Source organism: Sorex araneus, chromosome 4 (genome assembly GCF_027595985.1).
Source record: "Sorex araneus isolate mSorAra2 chromosome 4, mSorAra2.pri, whole genome shotgun sequence".
NCBI lineage: Eukaryota > Metazoa > Chordata > Mammalia > Eulipotyphla > Soricidae > Sorex > Sorex araneus.
In genome coordinates this window covers 135,741,468-135,754,326 of record NC_073305.1, presented here as the reverse complement: position 1 = coordinate 135,754,326, position 12,859 = coordinate 135,741,468, and the positions used below count along the sequence as shown (strand labels likewise).

General features: G+C 40.8%; 1 protein-coding gene across 1 annotated transcript in view; it reads left to right on the top strand.

The window, feature by feature from the left end:
- The window catches only part of AK9 (adenylate kinase 9), a 145,311-nt gene that overhangs the window by 7,980 nt on the left and 124,472 nt on the right, over positions 1–12,859 (top strand). The gene's annotated exons all lie outside the window — the stretch shown is intronic.

Here is a 12,859-nt window from a genome sequence, read left to right as displayed (position 1 = left end):
TGGTGTGAGATGATATCTCATTGCTGTTTTGATTTGCATTTTCCTGACAACCAGTGATAGCGAACACTTTTTCTGTATTGACTTCTTTTGAGGAAAAGTCTATTCAGTGCCACTGCACCTTTTTAAATGGGAGTTTTGTTTTCTTTTTTGTTGAGTTTTGTTCAGATAGCTTTATTTACTTGTTTTGTTTTTACCCAGGGTGGAGGGTACACCCATGGTGTTCAGGGGCTATTCCTGGCTCTGTGGGCAGGAGTGACTCTTGCCAGTGCTTGGGGGTGAGGGGAGGCGTATATGGTTTTGTGGATGGACCAGGATTGGCAGAAAGCAAAGCAAGCAGCTTAACCTCTATACTATCTCTCTGGCCACTTGTCTACTTGTTTTTATTCTTCATATTCTACATCTATCTAAATAAAAAATTTCAGATAATCCAATCTTTTTTCCAGAATTTTTTGTATTATCCACCAAAGCCAAAAAATCTTTCATTATCTTTCTTGCAGCACTAAGAACTTTGCCTGACTTTTTCCCATTAACTCATTAACTCTGAGTTATATTACTAAGGGCTGGCCACAGTGAGATTTTTCTGCACTAATACACACTTACAAGATGAACATGGAAACTAAAGTGACACTAGTTCACTCTCTGGCTCCATATCTCACTGGACATATATATATATAATATAATATATATATATATATTGCTTTTTGGGTAACACCCGGCAATGCACAGGGGTTACTCCTGGTTCTGCACTCAGGAATTACTCCTGGCGGTACTCAGGGGACCATATGGGATGCTGGGATTTGAACCTGGGTTGGCTGTGTGCAAGACAAATGCTCTACCCGCTGTGCTATTGTTCCAGCCCCAATCTATTTCTTAAGTCCACTCTGTGGCTCAGATCTACGAGGGCTCCTGTACTCACGTGCTGAGCAGGTATTTATTTGGACTTAAACTCTCAAGCCATAGACTCCTGAAGCTCAGAGTGATTAGAAAAAGAAAATGAAAATGCCATGACATTTGCAAAATAAGAGAGGAGAAATAAAGCTGTGCTTGGGATAAAGTCATTCATCTAAATGATATTGAGTTATTGAATGAAATTAGAAAGTTGCTTTAAGTCTCAGTAAGGGATTATAATCATATGCGACATCTCAGTAAGGCCTCACTGAGATGTCTCATATGATTATAATCATATACATAATCATATAATAATATGAGACATTAAAACACAGGGATTAAGAAATACGGGTAGCGGAGCTGGAGAGATAATACAACTGTTAAAGTGCTTATCTTGCATCCTGCTACCCCTTGTTTGAATCCCCAGCACCACATATGTTCCCCCGAGCAGCACTGGGCTAGCTCTTGAGCATAGAGCCAGGAATAGCTCCTGAGCACCACAGGGTATAACCCCCAAATGAAAACAAAAACAAAAGAGAAGTTAGTTAAGTTTTAAAATAAAGGTTAATTGCCAAAAAAAAAATCAATAATGAAAACAACTGAGAGTGCTATATAACTCTCATATGTATGTAGTTATAATATGTAAATATATATTTATATATAATTTATACACAATATTATTTCTACTATCTATATACTTGCCTGTCATTAGAAAGGATTAAGTTGAAGAAGTAAATAAAAATGTAGGCAGCTACATGACAAACAGGTAAAAAAGATAGTTACAGTGTAGTTTTTAAAAAAAAAAACTGCATAAAGCATAGTGTTTGAAACCTGGAAAAATTTAGTGGTTTACAGGGCTTTTAAAATGGCATAAAGGGCAGCACCGGCCCCACTCGCCGCCGAGATGTGATCCTAGGGGCCACACGTGTGCGGCCTCTCTGCAGCTGCACGAGCATGACGCCAGAGGCCAACTAAACTACTTTTGGTATGGGCAGCTCCTTGCAGAATGTCTCCAGACTGAGAACTAAGCCGAGGTCCCATGCCTGCCCAGGAGGGGAAAGCTATTTCTCTCTCTCCCCTTTTTCCTTGCCGGGGGTGAAGGGCGTGGCAAGTGCCATATTATGAGGACCACAGATGAGAGTTATAAGCTTGCAGTGATCCAATATCTGGAAGAAATTTCCCTGGACTTAGTTGCTAAAATACAGAAATCCAAAACCACACAGGCGCTATTGCGGCTGTGCGACCTCCTATCTCTTCACAACAGGTCTGACTCTAGTGGGGAACTCCTAACAATAATAGTGACGTTTTTGCTGAAATATTGAATGTAACTAAAGTAAAGAAAATGTAAAGTGAAATTTATCAGTTCAGGGCGGGGGGAGGCCGGGATGGGAGGTATACTGGGTTTTTGGTATTATGTTTTGTTTTGTTTTTGTGGTGGAATATGGGCACTGGTGAAGGGATGGTTGTTTCAGCATTGTATAACTGAGACTTAAACCTGAAAGCATTGTAATTTTACACATAGTGATTAAATAAAATAAAAAATTAAAAAAAATAAATAAGATGGCATAAATTGTAAGCATTGGCAGGAGAGAGACAAAATGTGAAAAAATAAATAAGGGGTGGAGGGAGATAGCTCTATGGTGAGGTGTTCTCTCCTATCTCTGTGGTTAGGCCCCATAATCAAGCTTGGTTTTCTTGGTTCCCTTGAGCACTCTGAAGTGTCTTGAGGCTCATGAGTAGCCCCAGGTATGGCTGCAGAGGCCCCCAAAAACTTCCAGGGCAACCCTGGTGGTCCTAGTACTGAATCACAGACCCATTTGCCAAGAATCTATTGGGAGGCCACCCCACTAAAACCAGTAAATAAATCAATACATTTACTCAGTTATGCTATTCACAGTTTTCATAACCTTTTTGGCTTTTTATTATAGAAAATTTCAAGCAAGAGATTGACATGCCTGCTTTTTTATGTTTCTTGCTGAGTTTCAATAACTCTCATCTATTCTTTTTTTTTTGGCTTTTTATTTGGGGCCACGCCCAGCCATATTCAGGGTTTACTCCTGGCTCTGCACTCAGAAATACTCGTGATACTCAGGGGACCATATCGAATGTCAGGGATAGAACCCGGATAAGCCACGTGCAATGCAAGAGCCCTACCCGATATACTATTGCTCCAGTTCCCACTCTCATCTATTCTTGATTCATCCACACTTTTTCCCACAGTCCTCCTCATCCTACTGTATTTTTTTTTTAATTTAAATTTTATTGAATCACCATGTGGAGGGTTACAAAGTTCTCAGGATTATGTCAGTTATACAGTACTCAAACACCCTTCCCTTCACCCGTGCCCATATTCCATCACCAACCACCCCATTATACTTCCCGCCCCCCCCCAGTCCCCGCCCTTGTAAGTGATAAGCTTCACTTTGTTTATGCTTTATCTTGGTTACAGTCCATGTTTCAACACATAATTCACTATTGTTGCTAGGGTTTCCCCCCAAAAAAGAGAAGACAGTCCCACTGTCAAGGAAGCATTTGATGACTCTCCATTGCTGAGAATGTAGAGATATTAAGTCCCGCTGTTTGTTACATAACTTTTCTATTTTTTCCCCCCTCATCCCGCGCCACCGAGATCACGCCTGTTTAGTAATCACCACGCTGCCTGACAAAGGGAAAACAAACCAAAAGAGATAGTTATTTCTCGTCATCAGCCGGCGTGGGGCTCTGGCTTAGTTGATAGTCTGGTAGAATGTCTGCAAGCAGTTTCTGGAACCAAAAGTAATATGCTGGTATCGGCCCCGGCTCAAGATTCCACCAGCGTCCTGCTGTTCCAAGTACATAATAATTTATTCCCTTGTATCCGATTCCCACGCCACCAGGTCCGTGTCAGCTTAATGGACATCATACTATGGTTAACGCCACGCCTCGTTTCTTCCCGAGAAAGAAGGATATTTCTTCTCAGCCGGCGTGGGGATATGGCTTAGTTCAGTCTATAGAGATGGCTACCACTTTGGTGGCCTTCAATATTTCAGCAAAAGACTTACTATTCTTGTTAGGATTTCCCACCAAAGTCCGACCCGTTAAAAGGGAACCATTTCATATTGGTGATGATTAAATGACAATAGGTTGCGCGGCCATGGCAGCAGCCTCGCGGCTTTGAATTTCTGTATAAAGTCCAGGGAGAGTACAGCCAGAAATTACACGTCGCTACAAACTTTAACCCTATTATGGTCCCCCCAAAGTCCAACCCATTACAAAGGAACCATTTCATATTGCTGATGATTAGATGACATTAGGCTTCCGCGGCCGCGCGGTTTTGGGTTTCTATATAAAGTCCAGGGAAAATTCTGCCTAAAATTCTATCGCTACAATCTTTTACCCTTTAACAAAAAACTTAGTACTATTGTTTGGAGTTTCCCCCCATGTTAAGCCCTGCCAAAAAGGAACATTTACACGTTGCTGACAATCAAGAGATATTAGGTCGCGCGGCTGCAATAGCAGCCGCGCGGTTTTGGATTTCTATATGAAGTCCAAGGATAATTCTTTTGGTAATTGCATCACTCGCTGGCGGCGCCTGGGCCAGAAGCTCCCAGCACACAGTTTGGAGGCATTTTGGGGGCGCCGCTCGTGTCCAAAGTGGTTCAGTTGCCTCCGGGGTCGATCTCGCGCGGGGCCGCAAAGGACCCTACTGTATTTTTAATCTGAGTCATATCTTTTATTTTTCTCTCCAATATAGATTTTATTTCTTTTTTATTTCCTAATTAAAGAAGCTATACCTTCCAATACACATGGAGGGACTTTGGTGAGAATTGCATACTTATCTTATTTCTTATATTTTGGAAAATCTTTCAGGATATCACCATTGAGTATTTTGGAAACTTTATTTTTTTCCATAAGTATTTTTTTTTGAGGCGGGGGGACTATTTGGCCACATCTGGCAGTGCTGAGTTTACTCCTGGCTCTGTGCTCAGGGATCACTCCTGGCTGGGTTCAGAGGTCCGTATGGAATGCCAGGGATTGAACTCAGGTCTGCCACAGGCAAGGTAAAAACCCGATCAGTTGTACTATTGCTCTGTCTTCTCCATAAATATTTTTTATCATGTTTGTTTGTCAGGTTGAAAAGCCAAATGACCCTGTTGCTGGTAGCTTGGTAAAGTGGGGAGCAAAGGAAGTAGACTCGTGAAAATGCTTGGCCTTCATTAAGTCAGTCTTAATTTCAAAACAGGTATTGTAGTTCCATTGCCTTTCCCTAACAGAAAAGAATTTCAGGAGGAGTGAAAGAAAGAGATGGGGTAGTTTTATTGAAACATAGTTTGAAAGATGTGAGGGGAGATAAAAGGGAGAAAGAAATGTGTGTCCAAGAGAGAATACAAGCTTCTCCAGAGTAGAAATAGGCAAGCAAAGAAACTTAGAGACAGGCAAGTGACATCGGTATTTGGTGAGGGAACAGAGACTTGAAAAGTGAGTTGCTCACTCATATCTTATATGTTCACCTGTAAATGTTTGCTATATGTTTCAAGAAGATGCAAACACTTTCATCTTTTTTTTAATAACCATTACATTTACTAATAATTAGAATTACAATGATTTATTTTAGAGAAAAATTCTGCTATAAAGTAAAGGATTTTGTTTTTTACTTGGTAGGTTTTTTTAAATAAATTCTTTATTTTTAATTAGTGAATCAACGTGAGGGTACAGTTACAGATTTATACATTTTTGTGCTCATGTTTCCCCCATACAAAGTTCGAGAACCCATTCCTTCACCAGTGCCCATTCTCTACCACCAGTAAACCCAGCATCTCTCCCACCCTCCCCAGTCCCATCTCCCCCCACCCCACACTACCACTATGGCAGGGTATTCCCTTTTGATTTCTCTCTCTGATTAGGTGTTGTGGTTTGCAATAAAGGGCAAACACTTTCATCTTAAGTAATGATACATCACCATTTCACACCTAAAAGAAATTAATAACTAGGCCATATGTGGTTAGAGTTTACAATTTGCCTCAAATATGTTTTTCCTATTTTTTGGTTTTCGACACAAGATCCAGGCTGCAGGGGGCCCAAAAGGACTAGAAATTGAGTGCAGAGCAAAAAAAGGTCTGAAATAGATATTTTTTTGGTTTTTTTGGGGGGTCATACCTGGCAATGCACAGGGGTTACTCCTGGCTCATGCACGGGGGACCATATGGGATGCTGGGAGTTGAACCTGGGTCAGTCTTGTGCAAGGCAAACACCTCTCCCCACCCCAAGCTGTGCTATCGCTCCAGCCCCTGAAATAGATTTTGAAACTGTTCCAATGCATGCAGTGACTGTATTTTTGCCCAAGTGTGTTGGGCTCATTTAAAGAGCCTCAAACAGGATAAATGCCTTAGGTTATCATCACTATTTCTCCATGTTTCAAAGACAACTGTAAGAGCAAGTCATTAAGCCAAGTTGTAAGCTATGGATTATAGCAAGGCTAATGTTATAAATCTAGCTCAGATAACCCAGAAACCAAGATCCTAAAGCTCACTGTCTTTTGAAGTTAAACTACTTAGGACTGCTTCTATGGAAAGTGTCCAACACAGGATTAACAGAAAGTAAATTGCCTGCAAAAGCTTAGGAGAAATGTATATGTGCCTGAGAAGCAATGAGATTTTGGTCTACTTTGAGACTGGTTGGTCTATTTTCTTTACAAAAAAAACAAACATTGACCAGAACATTCTTAAGAAAGATTTTGAGGTGAGGCCAGAGATAGTCAAAAGGCTAGAGCATATTTCTGGCATTCACAAAGCCCTGGGGTCAGTCCCCAGCATTGCATGGTTTCCCTCCTCAAAATAAAGCAGAAGAAAACAAAAAAGCATGTTGATGTTGGCTTTTTAGACTGATATCCTTATTCCTGTTTTTATTGAGCAGATACTTAGTACCTTTCAGTATAATGATTATATGAATTATATAAAAAAACAATTCTCAAACTTTTAAAACCCCTTTGCACTTATAAGAATTGTTGATATTTTAAGTGTTTTTCTCACATGTACATCTATTAATATTTATCTCATTAGAAATTGAAACCAAAATGTTTTAAATATTTGTTTAAAACAAACATAAAATTTTTATAAGTCAACATAAATATTCAAAGCAAAAACAGCAATAAGCATGAACTGTTTTCAATTTTTGCAATGCTAACATTTGAAGAGGAAACCTCACAAGATTCCCCAGGTTGGCCTCTGGGAATCTGTTTGCAATATATTGTTTTGTTGAAGTGCAGGGGAAAAATTCAGCTGCATAGATAAGCATTATCAAAAAATAACTAAGTAGATAAGTAGTAGGAAAGGTAAGGTGAAGTATTTTAATAAATTTTTAAATAATTATGTCATTCTTGATTCTATACCAAAACTTAATAAGATTCAAATTTCTTAAAGAATGGTTGCTGTAGAATTTAAAAATATATCAGTGAACTTCAATTTCTGTTATGTTAAAATCTTTGCTCTATCTTACACTTGTTTGGCATGCACACAGCCCTGCACCATATGTTGGTTATTCGAAAAATATTGGCACACTGAGTCTTAGAGATACTTCCAAATGTTGGCATATTTCATTCAGAAAGACAATAAATTCTCTACACTTATTAATATCACCACCACTCTCATCAAGAAAATGTCTTTTTCTCCCTGGTTCTGGGGCCACACCTGCGATGCTCAGGGCTTACCCCTGGCTCTGTACTCACTCCTCGCAGATCTCAGGGGACCATTTGGTGTGCCAGGATCAAACCCAGAAATGTTGTGTACAAGGTACATGCATTGCCCTCTAATACTGCTGTTTTATTTCTCCAGCCCATTATCAGAAAAATTTTAATAATGGGAAACTTTTAAGCTTAGAGCAGTGAGTAAAGTTTTTCTAAAAATCTATTTTTTCCTTGAATTTTACAAATGGCAATAAATACTCTTGGTTGTCCTTAAAGTAATAAGTTTACTCCAATCACTTTTTTTTAATGTGGGAATACTGTATTTATGCTATTTATTCAGCCATTGATTAAACTGATTGAATTGGGCATGAACTCCACATTACTTTTTTTTTTAATTGAATTATTGTGAGATGCAGTTATAAAGCTTTCATATTCCAAACATGAAAGTTTGTAACTATCTCATGGTAATTCAATAAAATTTAAAAAATAACTGCGGAATTTGATGTCTTTAATAAATCTACAGTGAACATGAAACAAAAAAAGCTTTCATGTTCAAGATTCAGCCGTACAATGATCGAACACCCATCCCTCCACCAGCACACACTTTCTACCACCAGTGGAAAGTGTCCCCAGTGTCCCCAGTATATATCCCTTTGCCCCCATCCCAGTTCTCACCCTGCCTCCATGGCAGGCAATTTCCCCAATACTCTCTCACTATTTTTAGGCATTGTGATTTGTTCAAATTTTCCCACCACCATTCAAACCTGCCTGCCAGGGGCAGATGCTAGATCATTTATTGTCCATTGCTCATTTTGAATATCATGGGTATCACAGCTGCATGCTTCTGGAATCCTAAACTGTAAATGGTTGGGTTCCAGAGACATTTCTGTAGGACACTGATCCATTTTGAGATTCAATTAGGCATCTTTGAACCAGGGCTGTTGGTGTTCTAAGATGGCACCTGGAGGCACGTTGTGGGTGTGACAACCAGGCCGAGGATCGGACAGGGAGCTGGGAGACACAGCCCAGCACCTCTGCTGCCATGCAGCATGGAGATTTAGTCCTGGAACCCGCATACCTGGCCTTGCTTGTGGAAGCTCTTGGTCACTGGGATTCTATCTGGCATAGGTGGGGAGAGTGCACCTACTCCATCTGGGGTTCCCCAATGAAATTGGCTCAATATGGGGCCCAGAGAGATCTCTGACCTTGTGGTATCTTCCAGGACTCGCTGCTGTGTCTCTGACTTTTGATCTCTTTCGAGATTTATTTATGGGTCTCTGAAACAAGGCCAGTAATAGAGTTTACAGGGTGGCGCTGGAGTTGGTTCATGAGGCTGGCAGACTGCCAGTGCTTCCATGTGTGTTAGGAAGTAGGTAGCCCACCATAACTCTGTGAAAGCCTGGAGATTTCAATCACAAAAGCCACATACCCGAATTTTCAGTCTCACTCAATATCTTGGTGAGGTTCATCCCGAGATGGTGGAGTCAGACTGGGGATATGGTGGCGATTTTAGATTGTGGCGGACTGCAGCTGAACCTCAACAATACGATGCTCATGAAAAATGAACTAGTCCCTGACGCTCCATTTGCTCTCAATGGAACGAACATCTCTGAATGCAGCAGTTATGTGTACCTGGGTCAAGAACTCAACATGAGGAACAACTTGGCACCAGAACTGCGCAGGAGGAAAAGAGCAGTGTGGAAAGCCTTCAAGAGCATTGAAGAAGTGGTTAAGAGGATGAAGGATCTCCAGTTCTGGGCACATCTTTTCGTGTGTTCTTCCTGCACTAGCATACGCCTTAGAGACCTGGGCTCTATGCAAATAGGATGAGAACGCTATTCAGGTATCCCAAAGAGGAATCAAAAGAGCTATGCTAAGAGTATTACATCTCACTCAAGTGAGAGAAGGAATCCGGAGTTCCAATCTCCGTGGACAGTCAAGAATCAGGGATGTTGGGGCTGGAGTGATAGCACAGCAGGTAGGGCGTTTGCCTTGCACACAGCCGACCCGGGTTTGAATCCCAGCATGCCATATGGTCCCCTGAGCACGGCCAGGGTTGGTTCCTGAGTGCACAGCCAGGAGTAATCCCTGTGCATCACCGGGTGTGACCCAAAAAGCAAAAAAAAAAAAAAAAAAAAAAAAATCAGAGATGCTAATTTCATGACTTCATCTTTTCTAACAGCTGCATAGTATTCCATTTGGTGGGGGGAAACTCCAAACAGTAATAGTGGGGTTTTTTTTGAAATATTGAATGTAATCAAAGTAAAGAGAAAGTAAAGTGAAATTTATCAGCTACATAGGCGGAGTGGGGGGCTAGGGGCCTGTGGGGCGAGGGGGGGGAGGTTTACTGTGGTTCTTGATGGTGGAATATGTGCACTGGTGAAGGGATGGGTGTTCGAGCATTGTGTAACTGAGACTTAAGCCTGAAAGCTTGCAACTTTCTACATGGTGATTCAATAAAAAAAAAAAAATTTTTTTAAAAAGAAACAGGAATGCTGTCTCGTTTGCCAAGACATCAAAAATCAGATGGGCCGCACATGTAATGCGATTCAGAGACGACTGCTGGACTAGAGCTGTTACCAACTGGATTCCACGGGACATCAAAAGATGGGTGTTGCGTGAACGTTTGTGCAGTCGGAGGCGCTGAGATAAGGAACTCGGAAGAAATGTGTTTCATGGAGAACCAAGGTTCTCTCTGACTCTTGGCAAAGGTAGAGAGCCTTGTGATCTCCTTTTATTGATCATGGTACCTCTAAAGGGCACAATACAGTGACATCACCAAAGGCATCAAAAGAAGTTACAGGAAGAACATTGAGGCAGTAGAATATTATTTCCTTGCATCTGCAGGCCAGTAATCTTGGCCTCCTGGAAAGAAGATACAAAACCAAAACTGAAACCTTTCTTGGGCTAAAAGCACTTGGATTTACATCCCAAAGACAAGGCTGGGCTGCCACATGAAATCTACATGTCAATTACAAACTAGGCAGCAACTGAAATCTACATCCCAAAGACTAGACTTGGCCGGAGCCCAGAATCTACAAATGTCAAAGATCAGGCCTGGCTAGCACCTGAGATCTGCATGTCAAAGACCAGCCAGGGTTCTGTGAGAAAAAGAAAACTGCCCCTTTCAATACACTGAAATTATTTTCTGCAGGCAGCTTGAAGGGGGAAATGCTCCTGTCTGTAGTACAGTCTATGTGGCCTCACCCTGATAGCTCAGTCCGTCCCCAACAGACCGTGTGGCCACCCACCAACGAGATGGCCAGACTTCGTCAAAACCATGAATGCACGGTTTGAGGCATTTCCTGTCCTTGGAGTGAGTAGGTATCATTGGGCTACACTAGCACACGACACGGACAAATGGAGAGGTTACTGGAGCCTGCTCGAGCAAATCAAAGATCAACGGGAAGACAAGTGATACAAATGATTTGTATTGTGGAAGCAAGTGGCTGCTGGGGGCTCTGCTTGGGCAGGCACAGGCCAACCTGCCCCTCTCTGATTTACCCCAGTCTGTTTAGCCATGTGTGGGTCTGAGATTAACTGTGGCTTTTGATCTCTTTGGAGATTTATCTATGGGTCTTTGAAATAAGGCCAATAAATGAGCTTGTATAGCTGATCTGGAGGTGGTTTGTGGGCATGGCTCCCACATACCTAACTTTTGGCCATTTAATTTCTTGGTAGACTTCATCCCAAGTTGTTGGAGTCTGGTCAAAGGCACAACAGCAATTGGGATATCAAGAAACCTGAAGGTACCATCAGGCTGCTGATGCACTCACCCTACAGGTACAGTTTGACCTGTTGGTGGCACCCTACCTCCTACTCCAATCACTTTTAATGTAATGTCTGTAAAATCACTGTATCACTGTCATCCCATTGCTCATTGATTTGCTCGAGCGGGCACCAGTAATGTCTCCATTGTGAGACTTGTTACTATTTTTGCCATATCAAATACACCACGGGTAACTTGCCAGGCTCTGCCATGTGGGTGAGATACTTTCGGTAGCTTGCTGGGCTCTCCGAGAGGGGCGGAGGAAGTCTGTCAAATATAATATCCAAGGCTAAGCGATTTGTCAGTTGTTTGTTTTTATATTCTTTTTTATTTTAGTGAAGCAAAATAATTTTAATAAAAGAAGTTTAGAGATATGTGAGGCAGAGGAAGAGAAGAGAGAGGTGTGTTCAAGAAAGAATACAGGCTTCTCCAGAGGAAGGGGGAAAGCAGAAAATCTCATTTTTTTTTTAATAAAGAAGTTCTGTCAAAGTAGCAGAAAATTGGTTAAATTCTATAATTCTCACTGAAGGAATTAAAATTTTATTTTATTAACAAGAGGACTGCAACAATAGCACAGCAGGTAGGGCATTTGCCTTGCACGTGGCCAACCCGGGTTCGATTCCTCCTTCCCTCTCGGAGAGCCCAGCAAGCTACCAAGAGTATCCCACCCGCACAGCATAGCCTGGCAAGCTACCCATGGTGTATTTGATATGCCAAAAACAGTAGCAACAAATTTCACAATGGAGACGTTACTGGTGCCTGCTTGAGCAAATTGATGAACAACTGGATGACAGTGCTACAGTGCTATTAACAAGACAAGAAATTTCAAGGAAAGAGGTGACATAATTAAATACATATGTTAAATCAATTAATGTGATGATAGCAAATAGTGAATTACAATGAGAAGATTTAGGTTTTGGAGTAAAGATTAAAGCCAATAAGTATGTTAAGCCAAAAATCAGACTGTTAGTAATCTTGTTCTTAAATTGTATCGGGATCCAGGGATGTTTTATTAGTCTCTAAGTCACATAAACAGATATATGTATGTATTTTGTTAAATTGCAAAATATTAATTTAATAAAACATATCATTTTAAAAATATGAGTAACATATTTAACTCCTATAATACATATTTACTATTTTTACATGATTTTTCTTTTTCAAAATTATTATTGAGGTAATAGTGGTTCATAAGAGTTTACTTGTTTGTATGTTTTTAGAATACAGTGTTGCAATGTTACATCACCAGAACTGCCAACACGCCATTTCCATAGTCCACTGAAGCCTGTGAAGCCACATCCCCTCCCCACAAATAATTTAAATTTTGTGATCAGAGTCTATAGGTTTATTTCCTTTGGACACTTTCTGTTCCCTGGCTTTGTTTCTTTATACTCCAAATATGAGTGAGATCATCTAACATTTGTTTTTCTCCTTCTGATTTATTTCACTTCACATGACCTCCTCAAGTACCATCAATATTATAATGAAGTGCAAGATTTCATCTTTTTATATAGCTGAGTAGTATTTCACTGCGTATATTT